The sequence below is a fragment of the Notechis scutatus genome, chromosome 2, assembly GCF_049901735.1.
Source record: "Notechis scutatus isolate UNSWTSFEM ecotype Mainland chromosome 2, rNotScu1.2, whole genome shotgun sequence".
Classification (NCBI taxonomy): domain Eukaryota; kingdom Metazoa; phylum Chordata; class Lepidosauria; order Squamata; family Elapidae; genus Notechis; species Notechis scutatus.
Genome location: NC_142010.1, coordinates 228617493 through 228637497, shown reverse-complemented (window position 1 = coordinate 228637497; position 20005 = coordinate 228617493).

The window sequence follows — 20005 nt, the reverse complement described above, 5'->3', positions numbered from 1 at the left end:
TTCTAGTAAAATACTGAATTAATTTATAAATTAATAAACAGAAAAGTAATTGAGTGAATGAACATATGAACTATTAGTAAATATCTGCTTTAAAATGCTTGTTAGAGTACTTGTTTAAACATAAATCTATTCAGATGTACACATGACAATATAATATTTATGAATATGAAATAGAATGCAATAAGAAAATGATTGTTGCAAAATGAGGATGAGTAAATATTGTACAAAGTGTATTTAGGAAGAAAAAAATAGCAAAAAACCGTAGCAAACAGAACAAGGATTTATTAAGATTAAAATACATTTTGTAACAAATAAAACATGTTCAAACAGTGGCTATAAAGGGCTAAACTAATAGCCTCAGCAAAAATTAAAAACAAACTAATGAAATTATCTGATAACATTGGAGCAAGAAAGTGCAATGTAGAACGTAAGAAAGCCAAACTTGATCCAAACTTGATAGCTCTGTCAATGCCAGTTTCCTTACTCTTCATACAGGAAAGAATATTTTAAAATTTCATATGACAATTATATTGATAAATTGAAAAACAGAATTGAAACAAATACTAAATGTTAGCATCTGAGGAAAAGAATGAATAAAACCTTTCAGTCTCAAATCCTATAAGAATATGTGAAAAATGGTAATGCTGTACATGTAGATGATATAAATGTGAAATATGGGTGAGTTTAGTCATAGAGTGACTGTGCATCTTGTTTAATATCAGAGTAGCTCATCTTTGGTCTGTAGAGGTATACAGCAAGGATAATGTTATTCTTTTTCTATTGGAAGAGAAAGGTAGCAAGAGTAAATGAAAAAAAAGGCTTAAGGACTATTTTGTTAAGTGTATCAGGAATAGAATTTGGCAAAATTCTGAATGAGAAAGTATATATTTCAATGAATAACACTGGAAACTGCAGTTCAGTTTCATATCTATATGAACCAGGTTGTTGCACTTCTTCAGCAGATCAGTGAGAAATCTATGAATGTTTGTTTAGAATAGATAGGAATTCTGGAATATTTTATTTGAATATGCAGTTGATCAGTTGTTATGTGGTGGTAACAGCAGTATATATTGAAATTAAAGTATGCATAATAATAAATTGAAAGCTTAGTGACTGGTACTATATTGAATGGAGAACACGATGAAGATGTGTAATGTATTCTCAGCAGTTTGATCTAGTTACAGATAAACGTGTAAAGAATCTTTTTGGCAATGGAATTAAAGGTGTGTTAGCTGGGGAATATGAATGCAACTGAAGTTAGGCTGTGCATGTTGTTGGATGAAACCCAAATGATTTGCAGCAAATGTTAGATTGATTGTAGGATGCCGCAAGGAATATGAATCTGAAAATTAATGTGGCAAGGACCAAGAATCTTTCTGTGTGACAGGGAAAATAGAGTGAATGATTTCAAGTTATACAAATAACAAATGATAAGAGCAGGTAGATTAATTTGAGTTCATTGGAAGAATGCTTACTAAGGATGAGAAAATAAATGAAGATATTTTCAGCCATACAAATGCTGGTGAAGAAAAGTATATGGTATGTTTTTAAACATGAATGTTTATTGAAAGACGTGAAATGGCTGTTTATAAGAGCACGTTTCTGCCCACTTTTTAATATAAAATTGAGCTGCATATGTCATGAAAAACATGAAAATGAATGCAGTTGGGTACTTAAATATCGGTGTGGTAAAAGAATAATAGCTAGAATCAAGAATGAATGAGAGCTGAATGAATGTGGACTGAATTCAAAAATGAGTGATTGGTATGAAATAAGTACATTGAGATGGCTTCATCATGTAAGAGAGCACGAGTGAGGATCAAGTTGCTAAACAAATACTGTACTTGAAAGAAGAGTGTATAAATTGAAAAGAAGACAGAGAAAATCAGAATTGATGAGAGTTGATGAAGGTAAAAAGCATAGAGAGGCATGATGTTGGTGTAATTAGATTTACCAAAAAAAATATAAGCAGTGCCTTGCTGGATTGAACACTGGCCCATCTAATTTAGCAATATATTTTCACATGGCCAACTAAGTGCACAAGAAAGCCCACTTGTCTCCCAGCAGATTGTCTTCAGAGGTAGTCCCCTGCCACCAAAGCTAATAGCCAAGTAATCTCCAGGACTTCCATGTATCTATCCAACTTTTTTTGAAACCAGCCAAGCTATTGGTACCAAATTTCATGGCTTAGCCATGTTTCCTTCCTTTTTCCTTATTCATACTCTTTGAGCTACTGTTTTTTACTTCTTTTCAGAGCTCTGCATACTGTTGCTTGTCCCAAAGGAATAGTGTGATAGGAATATGTTTATGATATAATAGTATCTTTTGAACATTTTGATTCCTGGCTACTTCATAGTCATGTCCATACAGTTTTCTTGGCCATAAAGAAAATGGGTTTGCTATTGACCATTCCCTTCATCGATAATGTTTTTTTTTTTAATTTCATAGTCTAATTTACAATTCTAATCTAAATGAACCTTGTATTATTTTGAGGTTAAATATTGCTATCATTGATTAGCAAGTGATTTTGGGGAGTATGTAAGTGATTTTTTTATACAACCTAGAACTTTAACCATTCAGGAGTCCACATTGTGTGAAAGCCTTCATGAAGATAATTATGTATGCATAGGTCCCATTCTTGAAAACATCTGCATTGGAAAAATGGATACTAGGAGTGGAAGAGAATTATTTGATATATGAGGTATTGAGGTAATGGGGTGGGGAAGAGGCTATTATTCACAGTTACATCCCTGCTTGTTGTTAAACCATACTAATCAATGTAATATCAAAAAAGAATGTGTTGATAATTGATATTGAATTAAAAAAATAAACAAAGTTTTCCATTTAGTGGAACAACTACCTATAGGTAACTTTCAGAAAATATTTTCATTATCTTAATATTATTACTTCTCTGATCAAAAAGGATCAGGACAGGCAAACTGCATCATTTTTTAAAAAGATGTGCAACTGAATGGGAGAGAGATCTACTAGTTTCTCCCTTTGTACTGTTTTAAATATAATGATGGTCAGATGTCATTGAAGACATTGTCCTTTTGATCTAGGCATATCAGAACTGAAGATGGGCATTTTAATCTGAATGTTTACCATGTAATGATGTCTTTGCTGTAAAATGGAAGATTGATACATGATTTTTTGAAAAATAAATCGGGGAAAATGTTTACATTGTACTAAGAACATTGCTGTCTTATGCTTAGGGCTAGGCTAAGCCAAAGGTTAGCATCAGACCCCTTTTGTTTCACAACTGGTAATAGGATAAAATTTGGACCACAGCAATGTAGGCATTTTACTTCAACTCTGAAAAGATTTAGAATGTAAGTGGGAGTTTTACCAAGGTTGACTGACTTCTTCCCATCTTAAATGCCCAACTACCATTTCTTTTCCCATAAAAGACTCCCTTGCAACCATCATTCTTCTAAAGGCATTGGGGGAGGAGTGGCAAAATAATGTTTTTCACCTCTTCTCACTGCTTCTCATAAAGTTAGTGGAAGAAAGCTCATGGCATCATAAAGTCCTGGGTCCTGAGTATCCAATTAAATTAATATCACTTTATATTAAAACATATATGGTTTTAATAAAATCCATTCTGACTCTTCCTGATCAATTGTTAGAAAGGCTGATATTTCACTCATTTTCTTTAGACTGCTGACTGTAAAATTGCACTCTGTCCTGCAGCCTTACTTATTCTGATTCATTTGATGCAGCATGCTTCCAAAAGGGTTGAAGGAGGTAGGTGAAGGTCTTGAAAAAGCACTGAAAAGTTCTTACTATGTAGATTAGCCAGGGGTAGCAGCCAAAATTATCTATCTATGGTGAAAGGACATATGGATGCAATGGGATAATAATTTCAGATGCTATTGTTGGTTTTACAATTTTAGCAATGATAGAAGGGAAAAAGTACTAACTACCAGGAACACATGTTATTTCTTTCCCATTTAAAATACAACAGCTTGAAAAATGGGAATGCGGGTAGAAGTAAGCAATGGGCCCAGATGTTGCAGGCAAAATTCCTAATTCAGTTTCTGGCATTTCCAACCATGAAGAAAGAAGTCCCCTGTCTCAAAACCTGGAGAAATGCTCTCTATCCATTCAGGGTTAATGGATCAAAAGTCTTCCTCAGTAGTAGAAGTTTCCTATATCAGCTCAGATAATTGTCCACACCAGATCAAGGTCAATGCACTTGATCTGATACAAGCTTTCTTGCAGACACAGTGAACCCTTTTGTTCTGGAAAAATGAACTGTTTTCCCCTCCCTACCTTGTAGGAAGGATATCATCCTCTTAAAAATGTGTTTTATTATCATTTCCAAATGAATTCATTTTACTCTTTTAGAAATGCCCACCCTTCCCCCTCCCCCGCCTGTATAATAATGAATAGCTAAGATTGTGGCTTGGCTTTTACCATAGCTTTCTATTAAGGAAGCTTCCAATATATGGGAAATAATTTTCTTTTATGAAAAGCAGATTTATGATTGATTTAATTTTAATTTTACATGCTACTTTCAGTATTCATCTCAACCAAAGTGTTTTATAGGCAGTTTCTGCAGCTGTGCCTGCTTTTGTTGCCTGAACACTCACATTTACTCTTCTGCTGTCTTAACCTGCTGTTAGCCTATTACTTGAAATCTGTGGGAGGAGAAAGAGACAAATTGTGTCACTGTTCCTTATCAAAGGACCACACAGTTGCTTGCCACTTTGACTCCATGATGGATAGTTATCTAGAGGTATGACAGGTGCAAGACTAGACATTTCAAAGGAAACAATGCAAAAGCCTGTTCACATTGTGTTATTGACACTTATGTGATAACCACATAGGGTTAATCTATTTCCCACATTATCCCAAACCACTTTTCTCTTTGTCTGTATGAAGGGGTGTTTTTCTCATCAGATTGACACTGCAGGAAAGGGGTCAAGGAAATAACAAACAGCTTTTCCCCCCTTGCCGTGTTTTTGATTTGCTGCTTCAAGTCAATATGATTTATTTTTTTTACTCTATGGATTTACTTCAACTAAGAGTTTTATTTTATAAAATAAACCACTCTAGCATAGGGGAATAAAGCATCTTAAAAGCTCTTTGCTTTCCTTGGAAAATGATGACCATTCTACATACTGTAAAGTGGACTTTTCTCCTTACGGAAAAAGAAATATTTCAAGGGGGGAAAAATGCTTTAGTATTCACAACTGATACGACAATCAAAATGGCTGTGCCATTTCAGATATAAATCTGACATTTGATGCCAAACAAAATTCTCATTAATTCTGAATAGGATATTCAGGGGGCAGGAGACTACAATGTTGGCCCTTATCCTACTGTTCCTGTTCTAGCTGTCAACTTTAACAACTCTGTCATATTAATCTGTGAGGTCTGAAGGCAATTCCTTCCATATTGCTATCTAATAGAGATTGATTTCTAAAAGATACTGAAATCTTTATGCCTAATCTTGGTGCCTCCACTCTGACTTGATGGCTCCATTCTTGATTTACTTGGGCAGGTACCTGTTACCCAGCCTTTATTCTATGGATAAGAGTGTGTGATGGCTCAGTGGTTAAAGAAGCTGAGCTTATCAGCTAGAAAGTTGACAGCTTGGGTTTGAGACCCAAGTGCCGTGCAACGGGGTGAGCCCTGTTACTTGTCCAAGGTCCTGCCTACCTAGCAGTTCGAAAGCATGCAAGTAGATAAATAGGTACCATTTTGCTAGTCACATGACCATGGAAATGAACAAGACTGGCTCCCTTGGTTAAGAAATGGAAATGAGTACTAGAGTTGGGCATGGCTGGACAAGGGAAACCTTTACCTTTTATATTATGGATAAGTTCACATTTTGTGCTAAGATCTCATTTCATTAACCATTTATTTGTTGAATAAACTATAGTTGGGGCCAGGGGTGGGATTCAAATTTTTCAACAACCGGTTCTGTGGCCGTGGCTTAGGTGGTAGGTGTGGCTTGGTGGTCATGTGACTGGGTAGACATGGCTTGGTGGTCATGTAATTGGCTGGGCGTGGCCAACTCAATATCACTCACACTGAGGCAAGCATCTCCTTGCCTGGCCTCTCATGACTGTGAGGATGCTGCAACAGTTGTAAGTGTGAAAAATGGTCATACGTCACTTTTTTCAGTGCCATTGTAACTTTGAATGATCACTCCACACAAGCAAAGTACTAGCAAAGGAGGGGAGACAGGAAGTCTAGTCCTGCCAAGAATGTAATAAGGGTTAATGGAGAGGCAGTTCCTGTAAGGAACACCAGAATGTTTCCTTCCTGCCTTCCTTACAGGATTAGATCAATAATTTCTTCTAACACCCAGTTCTCCAAACTTCTTAGAATGTTAACAACCGGTTCTAGCAAGTAGGTGCAGACTGGTAGAATCCCACCCCTGGTTGGGGCTGATAGTCCAGTTACTGGGTTATACTGGAAATCTTATATTACAAACAGGTATGATTGTGTTAATGGCATATGTAATCTAAGACCAAGCAGACATGATTAGTGCAATGTCTGAACTCAATCTGTATTGCTGACATGACTTCAAGTAGCTTGTTCATACTTTTATTTAGCTTACAATAGGCTGGGAAATAGGCTTGTCCACATATGATGGAAATTTTGTCATACAAAGCAGTGTATTTTCCTTAATATCTAGCACCAACCAAGCCAGTCACTTTCTCTCAGCTCAACTTACTTCACAGTGTTGTTGTGGAGAAAATAGAAGAAGGAATGAATGTTAGGTGTGTTTGTGGCCTTAAGTTGTTCATAAAAATAATAAAGATGGGATAATAAATAAATAAATAATATCATAACAGTGAGAAAAATATTTGTTCTGCTTCCTAAAGGAATTCTGCATAAGATAGTCTTACTGTGGTTACACATTTTTTACTCTTCCCATTAGCATTGAAATAGGCTTCTGTGACTTTCTCTACCTTTCTAGCTGATAATAGACTGAAAGACCTAAACGTTCAAGATTTCTATTAGATGTTTCTTCTAAGTATTATAGAATGAAGAGGGATCTGTTATAAATACTGTATATTAGGAACTAGATCTAGCTAATAGGTCAGTGGTATGGAAGATGGCCCAGGGATATAGTAGTGAACTATATGGGCTCCTGTCACAGCTTTCTTCATTGCCACCAACCTGCCAATTGGTAAGCTATTTTTGGCAAAGGTCTACCTGTTTTCACAGACAGGTATATCTATATTCAGCCATAGCTTGACTAACAGGTACAGAGCAATCCCTTGTCAGCAACCTTTCACTTATGAAATTTGTAATGTGGCTAAATCTCCCATCCTAGGCACCACCCATATCCACACAAGCATACACTATTACACTTTAAACTGGCCATTTGGAGGGGAGAGGTGGATAACTCAAGAACTAGAAGAATGCTCCTTTGTATGGCGATAAGGAAGAACTCCTATGTTCTCATGTGTTACAAAGTTTTGAACTGCTCTCCAAAAAACATATTCTTTTTGGTATGCCATTCAAATAATTCTGCTGCTTCAGACATGAGCCTGGGAAACCATAGCACTAAAAGCACAGACCCTAGCTATGGAATAACTCACCTATGTTTATAAATTATGTTAAGCAACATATAATACTTCCCAAACAGGTAACCCTTTATATCATGATCACATATCAAGTGTTTTAAGCCATAATGCTCTGGTCACATGGGCAGAAGATGGTACTAGGAGCAATATGGGAGCAACCATAGAAAGAGCAGTTAAATACTGCTCTAGGTAATGTGCAAAAGGGACCTATTGTGCAAGCAAATAATTCATTTTATGAACAAGTTGCTGACACTCAAGGGACAGAATTATCTGGGAGGCAAAAAATAGATGGTCTATCTGGGGATTTTAGACATCTCTATTCAGTTAATGTGGTCCCTCTCCCCCTTCTATTTCATTTTTCTCAACTCTTTGTCGTTCTTGCATGCTTATGCTCTCCAGGGAAGAATAGACCCTTAAATTGTATATGATGAGAACTTCCCATAATAACATCCAGTTCTTATTGGTACCTGCAGACACTCTGTATTATGAAATAATAGTTTAAGGCTTTTGAAGGTAAGAACCCCCCTCCCCAAAAAATCTTTTTTAGATTTATGAAATGACACTCTCCATTGATCTGTGCTTTGGGCAGGGATAGCAGCAGCAGTAGCTGCAAAACAGCAGCAGTAGCTGCAGCACAATTGTACTGTGTTATTGTTCAGAGCAGAAAATGTATAAAGTCTATTAAGCTTTGATTTTTTTTTAAATAGTGCTTAAACATTTTGTAAAAATAAAACAGAAAAAAGATAAAAACAATAACTTCTGTTCATACAAGTTGGTTTTTCTCTTATTAAAGCAGTCAGAGATTCAGGTTGTATTCTAATACCCCTTAAGAAAAAAGGACGAGTAAGGGAAAATATATTTGAATAAAAGAACTGGCACAATGGAATTTACAGAGCTTTACTTAATCTAAGAATTTTTCCACCTAATACTAAGGAATCTTTTCTTTCTGGTTCCTATGGTGGAAGCTGGGAATAAAATCAAATATACAGTCAAAAGAATTTCAAATATTAAGTTTCCTCTTCTTGGGCTTCAGTCAAATATTCTATTCTGCGGTTTAACTTTTTATACATGAGTTTAGCAACTGAGGGTTTTTTTGAAGATATTTTATGTTTTCAAGAGAGTTGTAGTTGGAGAAAGGGAAAGGTTAAGGCAATACTCTTCAAGGACATTGGGGGGAAAAAATTCCTGGTATGAGTTAGGATGTTGTGTGAATCAGTCTAAGAAGGGAGATGGGGTACAATTATTTGCCCAAGGCATAGTTGTTAATATTGATATGTCAGTTTCTGTCTTAGTACTTTTAAGCCTCTGTGGCTGTCCAGAGCTTAGTAGCCTTAAAAACAGAAGATACTGATAAATGATGGAGGATGGATGAGAAGTTTATTTTTCTGAATATCAGTATGGCTCCATTTGCCATAGATAACAGAAAATTCCAAAGCATAGAAAAGATCCAGTAACAATATGCAGTTTAATAACCAGGAATATCTGTTGTATCAGGTAGAAATGGATGTGCTGAAAAGGAAGATATATTATGCCTATTTACCTCCACAAATTATAATAGGATTTTCCACTTAGCACATGGGTTGAAAATTACATACTTAATTTGTACAACTTGGAGTTCACTTTCTTGTTGTTTTTTGAAAAGGAGATGAAAAATGACAACTATGATTTTGTTATCTTCAAATAGGATATCCCATGTGAACGCTGACTTTAGGCCTTTCAAGGCTGGGTTCTCCCTACAAAATAATTGAATGCCACAGTAGAACAAAAAACCTTTTCAATTGTCTGCTTCATTTAATCTTGGAGTGGATCAAGTTGGACCTGTTATCTCTGTTGCTTTGACATGTTCCAAGGAAAGGAAGAAAACTTAATTCTTTAGAATGGTTGATTACCTCAAATACAGAGAAAGTCAATTTTCACTTGCTTGTGTAAATAATAAACATTTCTTACAGCAGTTCAAACAATGGTGGTAATGACACACAGAAAGTCACACAATCCAGGCATCACTTGAAAAATTCAGGTATCTTATTTTAGAGATAATGTTGCCCATTTTTCCTTTCTTTTTCCTCTTTCTTCATGCAGGTTCCTTATGTTCCTCATACACTGGTAAATTGTACACCATTTCTTGAAAACAGATGCAATTAATAGTCATCCTTAGGAGCTATTCAAAAATATTATTTGCAATGTTTTCTGAGGTTCATGGCCAAGCAATGCCAATCAGTATATGCTAATTTTCAGAAAACCATTTTATCATTTTGGGACCTGAAACAATATGGCTTCTGGAAAAAAAAATCTTTTTTCAAAAAAATTAGCATGTTGTTATATAGTCATGACTATTGGCTGTTTTGCCATATTGCTTTTGGTATAGGTTTCATGTTCTATTGTTCTTAAGAACAATTATGTTCTTAATTGTTATAGCAATTAAGATAACATTCTCACTATAACTGTAGTTGAGTACCTCCCTTGAATTTATCTTTGTTGTTCTTTAAATAAATCCAGTATATTAAACTATGCTATTTCTTAAAATTAGTCTATTGAGAAGATAGTAACTATAGTTCAGTGTAAGTATTGAACTTTGTGCAACCTACTGATAGTTGAAATTCAAAAGAAGGGCAGAGCTGATGCAAATCCTAATGCTATCCCCCTTTTTTGGGGGGGAGTGTACTGATAATTGAACCTCAAAAGAAGGACAGGGCTGAGGAAAATTTGAATGGAAACAGTAATGAAAATTAAATTTGATTTAATTGTATTAAAATTAAATGTAATTGAAGTAAAATGCATTTAATATGATCAGTACTATAGCAAAATTAATGAAGAAGAAGCTGCTGGTGGATCATAATACTTGCTGCTAAAAGTCTGCTGCAATTTCAAATATCAGCAAAAGAAAAAAAAAATGTTTTCCAACTTATAAACCAGAATAACTATATTGGTTTTAATTGCTAGTCTTCTTATGTTCCATTTTTAAATCAGAAAAACACATTTTTCTGAATAAGATCCAGCATATCTTTATTGAACATTAAAAATGTAATTTATAGTAATGGAACCAAATACTTTAGAAGAAACAAAAGGAAGGAAGGAAAGAAGGAAGGAAGGAAGGTTTTAAGTTAGGGCATATAATGCTATAAACCACCAACTAAAATTTAATTAATGGAATTATAACATACAGACGAATGAAGCAGGGGTGTATTCCAGCTGTTTAATCTGGACATAAATCCACTCATAGCCAAAATAAATCAATTAGAAAACCACCCCCAAAACTAGCAAACAGATGAATTTGGAGTAGAATTTTAGTTTATGAAAACTCCATTCTGTATTGAATTACTTGGCAAAAATCTATTGAAATCAATGGCATTTTTGAATAAAAATATGCTGTTGAGCTGTTATTTGCAACAGTAAACCCAAGTAAGTCTTATGGGAGTCCTTCAACTTGAAAGAAGACACAATCTTTTGTGGTTCCCCCTGTGGACATGGAGGTGGCTCTGCAGTCCCAGTCTCGATGTGCAGAATCTTGTACAATGGACTTTCTGGAAGTCCATTGTTGTACTAACTGTAGGTGCCATTCTGAGATATTATTCAGTTTTTAGTTTTTGGAAGAGTCTATCTTTAAAGCCAGTGGTGGTTTCATAGCACAAGGCTCTCCAGCAGGTTCTGTCAGCAGCTGCAGCTTCTAGTTACTTTGGTTCAATGTCATAATGGCATAGGATTTCTTCCACTGCATCTTTACAGCCTTTGTGTGATCAACCTCAATGACTTTTCCCCAATACCATTACACTACAGCAGCTGTGTCAAACTCAAGACCCGTGGGCCAGATCCGGCCTGTGGGGTGCTTAAATCTGGCTCATGGGGCTGGCCTTGAGATGGTAAAAGATGGTAAAAGATGGTAAAAGAGATGGTGCCTCTGGCAGCCAAAATGGGGCACAGGGGGACCACACACAGCCCCCTCAAGCCTTGTTTTTAGCCTGGACAGCCTCCTGCAGCACGCTGCCAGTCAAAATTGGGCACAGGGGGCACAGGGGGACCACAAGTGGCCCCTGTGCCCCATTTTGGCTGGCAGAGTGCTGCAGGAGACATCCATTCCCATCTCCTCCCCCACACAGACGGCCTGCAGAGAAGAACTACAATGCTGATCCAGCCCTTGAAAAAATCCAGTTTGACACACCTGTGCTACAAAGTAACTGGTAAACTTAAGTAACCTAAGTAAGTAAACCTAAGCTACACAACAGAGAAGATTTAGCGAGAATGCAAGAAGTATAGTGGCACTGACCACAACTTTGTTTGGCTTTACTTCCCACACAGAAATGAAAACTCTAGCACCTAGCAAAACTTTGAGGTTTCAAGTAGCTAAATGGAAAGAGGACAAGGACTATCAACCCATGATTCTTTGGCTGAGATTATGAAGATGGAGGTAACCATAGATTAATGCCTCTATCTCCATAGATCTGCACTATTTTAAGCTTCTTGTTTTTTAAGCTCAGTGGTCATTGACAGCCAGGCAACATTGTGCATCTCTGGAACGTGTATGTTGCAAGATGGAATAAGTCACTTGATATGTCTTTATTAATTAATTAATCACATTTATACACTGCCCATTTCACCGTTTAAATTATTACTAAATAAAAATAAATCAAGGGTGGGATTCAAATTTTTCAACAACTGGTTCTGTGGCCGTGGCTTAGGTGGTAGGTGTGGCTTGGTGGTCATGTGACTGGGTGGACATGGCTTGGCGGTCATGTTATTGGCTGGGTGTGGCCAACTCAATATCACTCACACTGAGGCACGCATCTCCTTGCCTGGCCTCTCATGACTGTGGGGATGCTGCAACAGTCATAAGTGTGAAAAATGGTCATAAGTCACTTTTTTCAGTGCCATTGTAACTTTGAATGGTCACTCCACACAAGCAAAGTATCAGCAAAGGAGGGAAAAAAAAAAACTCCAGAGAAGTTCCTGAGACAGGAAGTCTAGTCCTGCCAAGAATGTAATAAGGGTTAATGGAGAGGCAGTTTCTGTAAGCAACACCAGAATGTTTCCTTCCTGCCTTCCTTACAGGATTAGGCCAGTAATATCTTCTAACAACCAGTTCTCCAAACTGCTTAGAATGTTAACAACCGGTTCTAGCAAATAGGTACGAACTGGTAGAATCCCACCCTGCAATAAATTCATCGCAATGTTCAGTATTTTCAGTTTTTTTTTTAAAATGGTACTTTAAAAATGGCTAAATTTAGCAGAACTTCTGTGGTACCTCTTTTTAAACCAGCTATATATATATTATAGTATATATAAGCAATCTTTGACTAACTATAGAATACAAGGGAAGCATATTTACTATTAAAATATAGCTTTTTAAAATAAAAAAATCTCAGCTTCCATCAGTTGAGAATAACATAGAAAACCACTGCATTTTCTTTCAAGTTTACTTTCTGAGTAAAAAGCTCTCCTCTGGATCTGGAATTTACATCGAGATAGAATTCACTAGTAAAAAAGGGTTAAATGTGCTCTATCCATTCATCCAGTAGAAACTGTATACTAGGATCTCCAAAACACTTTTGACAAAGTCTCTCATGAAGAGCTTCTGAGCAAATTGAATAATTTTAGTGTAACTATCTGTTTTAAAAATAATTTAAGCAGAACATTAAAAATATATACTGTATTTTTCTGGTGGAGAAATAGAAACAGTAATTCTACAAAGGTTCTGTTTTGGGATTATTGCTTTTTAAGCTGTCCACAAATGACCTGGATGTAGTTATGAGCCACAAGATGACCAAAATTTGCCGATTATTCAGGATTACCCATATGCTTCAAACCACTTAGTATTTCAAAGAGCACCAAAAAATTTTTTTTTTCCAAACTGGATGTCTTAGTAATAAAATGACAAATATAGTTCAACCGAAAGTGAATGTAAAATGACTCATATTGTCAGAAACTTTAATGCATTGATGACATCTTAAGCCGAGGGATCTTTAGGAAAAGAAGCAAAAAAAAAAAGTGAAACTGACAATCTCACAGTAACTTTTTATTGAATGTTTCTGGACATATTAGATCATGCACAATATTGTGTGGAAAAAGAGGTATGTTAACCGCACTGAAGATGTTACTTAGTTTGGTAATGAAATGTTCGGGAGCTAAACAGCAAGCTTGGAGAACAGTTCCTACATTCAATAAGCATTTTTTTGACTTTTGATGAAATGACTAAAATGACTAAAATGGCACTTTCCACCATTTCAATGATCTTGGAACAGATTAGTTTGATCATAAATTTTGATGGCAGGTATCACAAAGAAGTAATTGATTTTAATAAAACATAATTAAGAGCTTACTTTCTGATTCTTTAGAAATATTTGGAAATTCTTTAGAAAGAGATACTCCTGAAATTATTCAAAATAAGAAACATGATATCTCTCCTTTAACTATCATCTTATTTTTTGTTCTTTCTTGGATTCCTACTACAGCTGGTTGATTTTTCACACTGCAGTCTAAATGTAATCCAAGACTCTGAGTTAGAATATAAACTATTTTGTGGAGGTTTGTTTTTCTTTTTAGAAATTCACAATTGTAAAATTGTTGCTGCACCAACCAATTTCAAATTTAAAGAACAGATTTGTATGATGTTGTGAAACTGTTCCTATTGGTCCTGAGTATAAAGCCAAGTTATATGTTGAAAAGCTGTGAAATTCTTTATGTGGCTACTTTAAAGTTGTTTTACACCGTTGTAGATGCTGCAATCAGCACTAGAGGCTACTTTTGAAAGAATAATAACTAATTTCATTTACTCAAATGAGGCACCCATCATGCCTCTGCAGTAGAAGAAAAATGTCCCTATTCTGAAGCTAAGATGTCAGGCTCAGCTTTATCCCACAGAGCCTGTCCATCCGCTTTTGACTGTTTGAAGCAAGAATGGCTGGTTCTCTAATCAAGCTTCCTCTTGCACTTAAAAAGCTATTTATATAATTCCTTCTTCTCCTTTTACATTGTTTCCTGAAGCCACTGGAGCACCTCTCAGTGCAATAACAAAAACGTCTGTAATTAAAGTGTGCCTACCAGCAGTTAAATTGTCTGAAAGGAACAGGTACATTTATTTGCAAAAGGGTATCTCCAGATGATACACCTTCATCTTCTGAAGCAGAGCCTAGCCTTGCATTCATGAAGAAGCTTCATTTGGGTGCTACATCACTAATTCACAGAATTGTTTGCCTTGGTGTAACGGAATAAAATAGTCGAGTCATTGTCAGTCAGTTAGATAGTACTGAGAGTAAAAAACACTTCAGTATAATGAAAGAGATTACTATATTTCTATGTTTATGAGTACTGATGTGGTTTTGTATGTGAGTATTTTGCTTCAGACTATTCAGATAGGTAGTATTATTATTTTCTTTTTTTTATAGCTCAATCCAGTTTTCTCTGAACATCACTATTGCTTGATAGGAATCACAATTAAATCAGATGGATGTATCTTTAAAAATACTATCAATCTTTGGTCTCTGTTGGGTAGCCATTTTAAGTGAGGGCATATTTTGAACTGAGCAAGAACTAGAGCAGGGGTGTTAGATGGATTTTTTTGTGTGAATATCTCAAGATCAAAAGAAATACTTTAGCAATAGCCCAAGGGTAGGATGCCCTCATAAATGTGATAGTAAAACCAGGACTGAAAAAGCACAATAGGACTCCTATCATGATCTTTCCCTGTGGGATTTAATTGAATCATAGGAAGAGAGGCTATAGTCTCTTGGTGAGGCGATAATTTAGAAGTGTGGTGATTGTAATTCTACCTGTGAGAATTAATCTAAAACTCTCTTCTGATATGAAAAAATATCTAAAACAGATTCCCCCATTAAATTGGATGACAACTGTGTAAAATATGTGGGAGCATTTGCATCACTCCAGATAGTTTAGAGTGTGGTGTATTTCCTCTGATGGCCAAACAGTGTATTGAGGGGACAAGTCAATATATCTTCTTTTATCCCATACACTCCTTTCCATCCAACCTTTGCAAGCTTTCTTTGGCAGCTCCTTTGCAATGGGATTTTTTTCAAGTAGAGCCAAATGTAGCACATTGAATACCCATGAGAGAGGAAGCAGCCAAGTCCCAGTTCAGAGCAGACATTCCTTCCACATATTGCTGCATCCGTTACCTTGAAGTGTGGAACCCTTCCAAAGAGACATCATCAGAAGGGACCAGGAGGTAGATTAAGGCAGCGACAAAAAGGTTTTATTTGCATTTTTAATGGAAATATTAGGAAAAGACATATGATATTTTATGTTCAAGATTATGTTAATTATTTTAGTATTTCTATTACTTTTCTCTTTTCTGACTCTGTCTTTCTTCCTTCAGTCTACCTCATGATCATGTTAGAAAAGTTCCCCAAAAAATCTTAAGCTCTGTGGACATTTTTCATTAACTGACCCTTTTGTGGATGACATCCTCTTTTCTTAGATCTGAAGGATCAGGTGTCTGGCAGTTTACAGGAAGATTGGGTAATTCTGATGAGACTACATTACCGTAAATATTAAGATTCTTTTGGTGTCTTCAAATTTTGGGTTATTGATATTTTATGGGCTGCTAAAAGCCAGAGGCTTTTATCATTAAAATAATATAATGAGTGAAATTTCAGTTAAATTTAAAACAAATATAAAGACCTAGGGCAATACAGACTATTTTAGTTCAATACTGCCATCACAGCCTTATTTTATTTCAGATTATTACATTGAATTCTCCTCCTATTGATTCTGGCTTCCAATTTGACCTTTTGACACCTCTCCCACTGATACTCTCCCTCATCTCTGTTTTTTCTGTGTGTTTTTTCTTCTCTCTCTCCCAAATAGTAAGTCAACATTTCACTGTGACTAACCAGAAATAACCTTCCCTGGTTTATTTACAGGGTTTGTTATTCTTACCAATGTTTTGGTGATTGTGCTTTTTTCCCCCTTAAATTTTCTATAAACGTTGAGATTCTACAAAGCCAGTATGCAAATAATAAATCTTTGGCCTAGATAAGGTTTAGAATTTTGCAAAGAGAGAAATTGTCTTTTGAACCAGGATAGCCAAGGTAGCTGAAGTCAAATAAAACCAATTGTAGAAATTGAAAATGTTTCCCTCCTTTGCCAAAGGCAAATGCAGACTCTTTTAATCCATTGGATATTTTCTTTTCTCTGGAGCAAAACAGGAGACAATTTGAATATTTGTATAATTTTTAACCATCCTGACTATAAATAATTTATTGGCCATGGTCAATGAATGTTCATTCTTTCATAAGAGTTTTTCTGTTCAGAAGATTGCATAGTTTATAGAGCTATTTCAGTGGCAATTGACAATCTAGAGTGTCTCTTAATGCAGCAGAGAGAAAAAATGGCACTTTAATTGCAGAGCTACGATACATTTTGCTCTTGAAGTGAAGCAAAGCGAAAAGGATGACATATAATTTGAAGTTATTTTTAAGTGACTGCCTTAGAGCAGAGGCATAGTGTAGTATTTAGGGCTGGGCATTTAAATTAATCAAAAAGAGTGATAGAGCTTAAAAGAAGAGACTCCTTCATATCATATGCTTTTTAGAAGCTGAGTAATGATTAGTATTCTCATATGAGTCATTCTACTTTTCAGAAAACTTGACCCTTCAGTTCTACCTTTATGCAACAATCCAAATATGTCATAAAAAAACCTAGAAGAGATGTTTTTACATATATAAGTGATCCAGGTTGATTGGGCGTAACTGTTGACCCCAAATTTAGATGCACATTGCCACTACGACCAAAGGAATTAGATAGTTGGTGCAGTCTGTTCTTGGCAGTGCATATTAGCAGTGTATACATGTCTTATTATGTCATAACATTCTACTCTACTCTTTTTTACTATTTTCAGTCAACGTGACCATATTTTTTATTTTATTTACAAAGATAAAGTGTCGATACATTTTTTTGTTTATTGAGGCATAGACTGGTCAAGACTATCTTCTCTTTAGCTGATGATCTTTCTAGGATTTTGCACCTCTTTTTTCAGGTGATTGAGCATGGGAAGTTGAGGATCAATATAACTAAAACAATATAAAAGTGTGGGGGGGGGAAAATCCTCTATGAAGCAAAGCAAAACCCTACCCAAATGCCACAATAGTATCACCTGCCACTTTGCAATAATAATACCTAAAAAACCAAAAACACTACCAAACAGTGGTGAGATTCAAATTATTTTACTACCAGTTCTGTGGGTGTGGCTTGGTGGGCATGGCATGGGAAGGATACTGTAAAATGTCCAGTCAGAGGTGGTATTGGCCGGTTCTCTGAACCAGTCAAAATTTCCGCTACCGGTTCTCCATAATTGGTCAGAACCTGCTGAATACTACCTCTCCCATCAAAGCATTAAAAAAAGAAAAGCAGAAGCAGATTTCCAGTGGATGAAAAGCTTTTGACTACCTTGTACATAGATCAGAGCGACATGGTTCCTCTGATCCCTTGTGATTCTAGCATTCTTCACACATGAACAGCATCATAATCATGAATATACCACATTTTATAAATGGATGTGGATTCTGAAATGTGAGCTATATCAGTTTGATCATCTTTGAAAGACAGAAAAACACTGTCAGGTTGTTATGAAGGACTTCCTTTTAGGTGACTGTGACTTAACCCAGGACAGATTAAAGTTAGACAATTGACTGTTAATATGACTCCTCTATTTTTTATTCATTGTCATTATTTAAAACCATTTGTTCCCTTACAAATAGTTAATCACTTTGCTATTGTTTTAGGTTTTGCTTTTTAAGGCCACCCCTGAGTATTCTTCTCGAACTGTACCTCTTCATATGCTTGCCTTTGTATTTTATGACAATTAGTTTAGCGGCTTTTGTCAGAAAAGATGCCATGTCTGTATGGAAACTGATTGAACAATGCACCTAATCCGATATTTGATTTAAACCTTTGTAAATGGAAAAGGCAACTTGCCTTTAGCATCTATCAGGACAAAGTGGTGTCTGTTAATATTTGATGAGAATGATTATTTTAATCAGTTTGGGATGATAAAAAAACACTCACCAGAGGCTGTGTGAACATCACTGCCCATCACAGCAATGGATTTGCTGTCAAAAAGGAATTCAACAGAAGGTTTTCTTTACAACTACGCAGCCAGCTCTTAAAGCAAAATTTACTTGTTCCCTCAGTATAATTGGCTTTGTAACTGTACAAATCAATGCAAAGAATATCTAGAGTACATCTAACTTGAGCTCACTGATGTAGCATGTCAGATCACGTTGCATGACCTTCTGAAGATAGGACTTCAGTCAGAAGCATCCCAGAATAAAGGATGTTGGAAAAGATTGGGCCAAAGACAAGAATCAGCAATAATACTTTACAGTACTGCATGACCATTAGATGCTCTTGAGATAGTATGAATTCTTGAGGGCAGCGGATTTGGATTAATTGTTATATGTTGCCAACATAAATTGATGTAACTTCAATTTAGGTAGTTCCTATCATAAAATCCAGGAACTTTGATTAATGCTATGCTAATATTCATTTTTCAGTTTCTCCTATAGACTTGTTTTTTAAAATCCATGCCAGTAATTAGCAATGAATAACTTTAGCCATGTAGAATGGGATAGAATAAAATAGAATAGAATAGAATAGAATGGAATGGAGTGGAGTGGAGTGGAGTGGAATGGAATGGAATGGAACGGAATGGAACGGAATGGAACGGAATAGAACAGAATAGAATTCTTTTTTGGCCAAGTGTGATGGGACACACGAGGAATTTGTCTTTGGTGCATATGCTGTCAGTGTACATAAAAAGAAAAAAAATGCATTCATCAAGAATCATAAAATACAACACAGTGATTGTCATAGGTTACTAAATAAGTAATCAAATCATACTGGGAAACAAATAAAACAATAGAAATTATAGAAATACAAGCAACAAGGTTATAGTCATAAGTGGGAGGAGTTTGCATCTGAATTTGCATCTCTTCCAATGCCATTTACGATTGCAGTGTAATTGCAACTAATTTAATTTGGATCCAGCATGTGGAATCCTCTGTGTTCTTATCCCTTATTTGTTCCATTCTCCACAAATCTTGCAGGGCAATCTCAATTTTAATTAAAAAAAAAATGTTTCCTCCAAACTCCAGTTCGTAGTGATGGCTACTTTTTCTGTTGAAATCAGCCATTAGCAGCAAGAAGAACATCAGTTAAATAACGGCTGTGTGTGCATTCTAGATAACATTCAAACTTCTGGGAGCTTTGCCATTAATTTCAATGGTAGTTTAAGGCTTCTGATTGCAGCTGAGGAAACAAGAACTAAGTGAAAATATTCTATACATTTGTGGCATTATATTTTACTTGAAGTAGGCTGGTCCTGATCAATTTGATCAGTTTATCTGGCAAGAAAAAGTACAAGAACCATGTGTTTGTGGGCAATTTTGTTTGTCTTTTCATCTGGCTTTTGGGCTGAAATATTTCTAGCAAACCACAGTAGTTTCTGA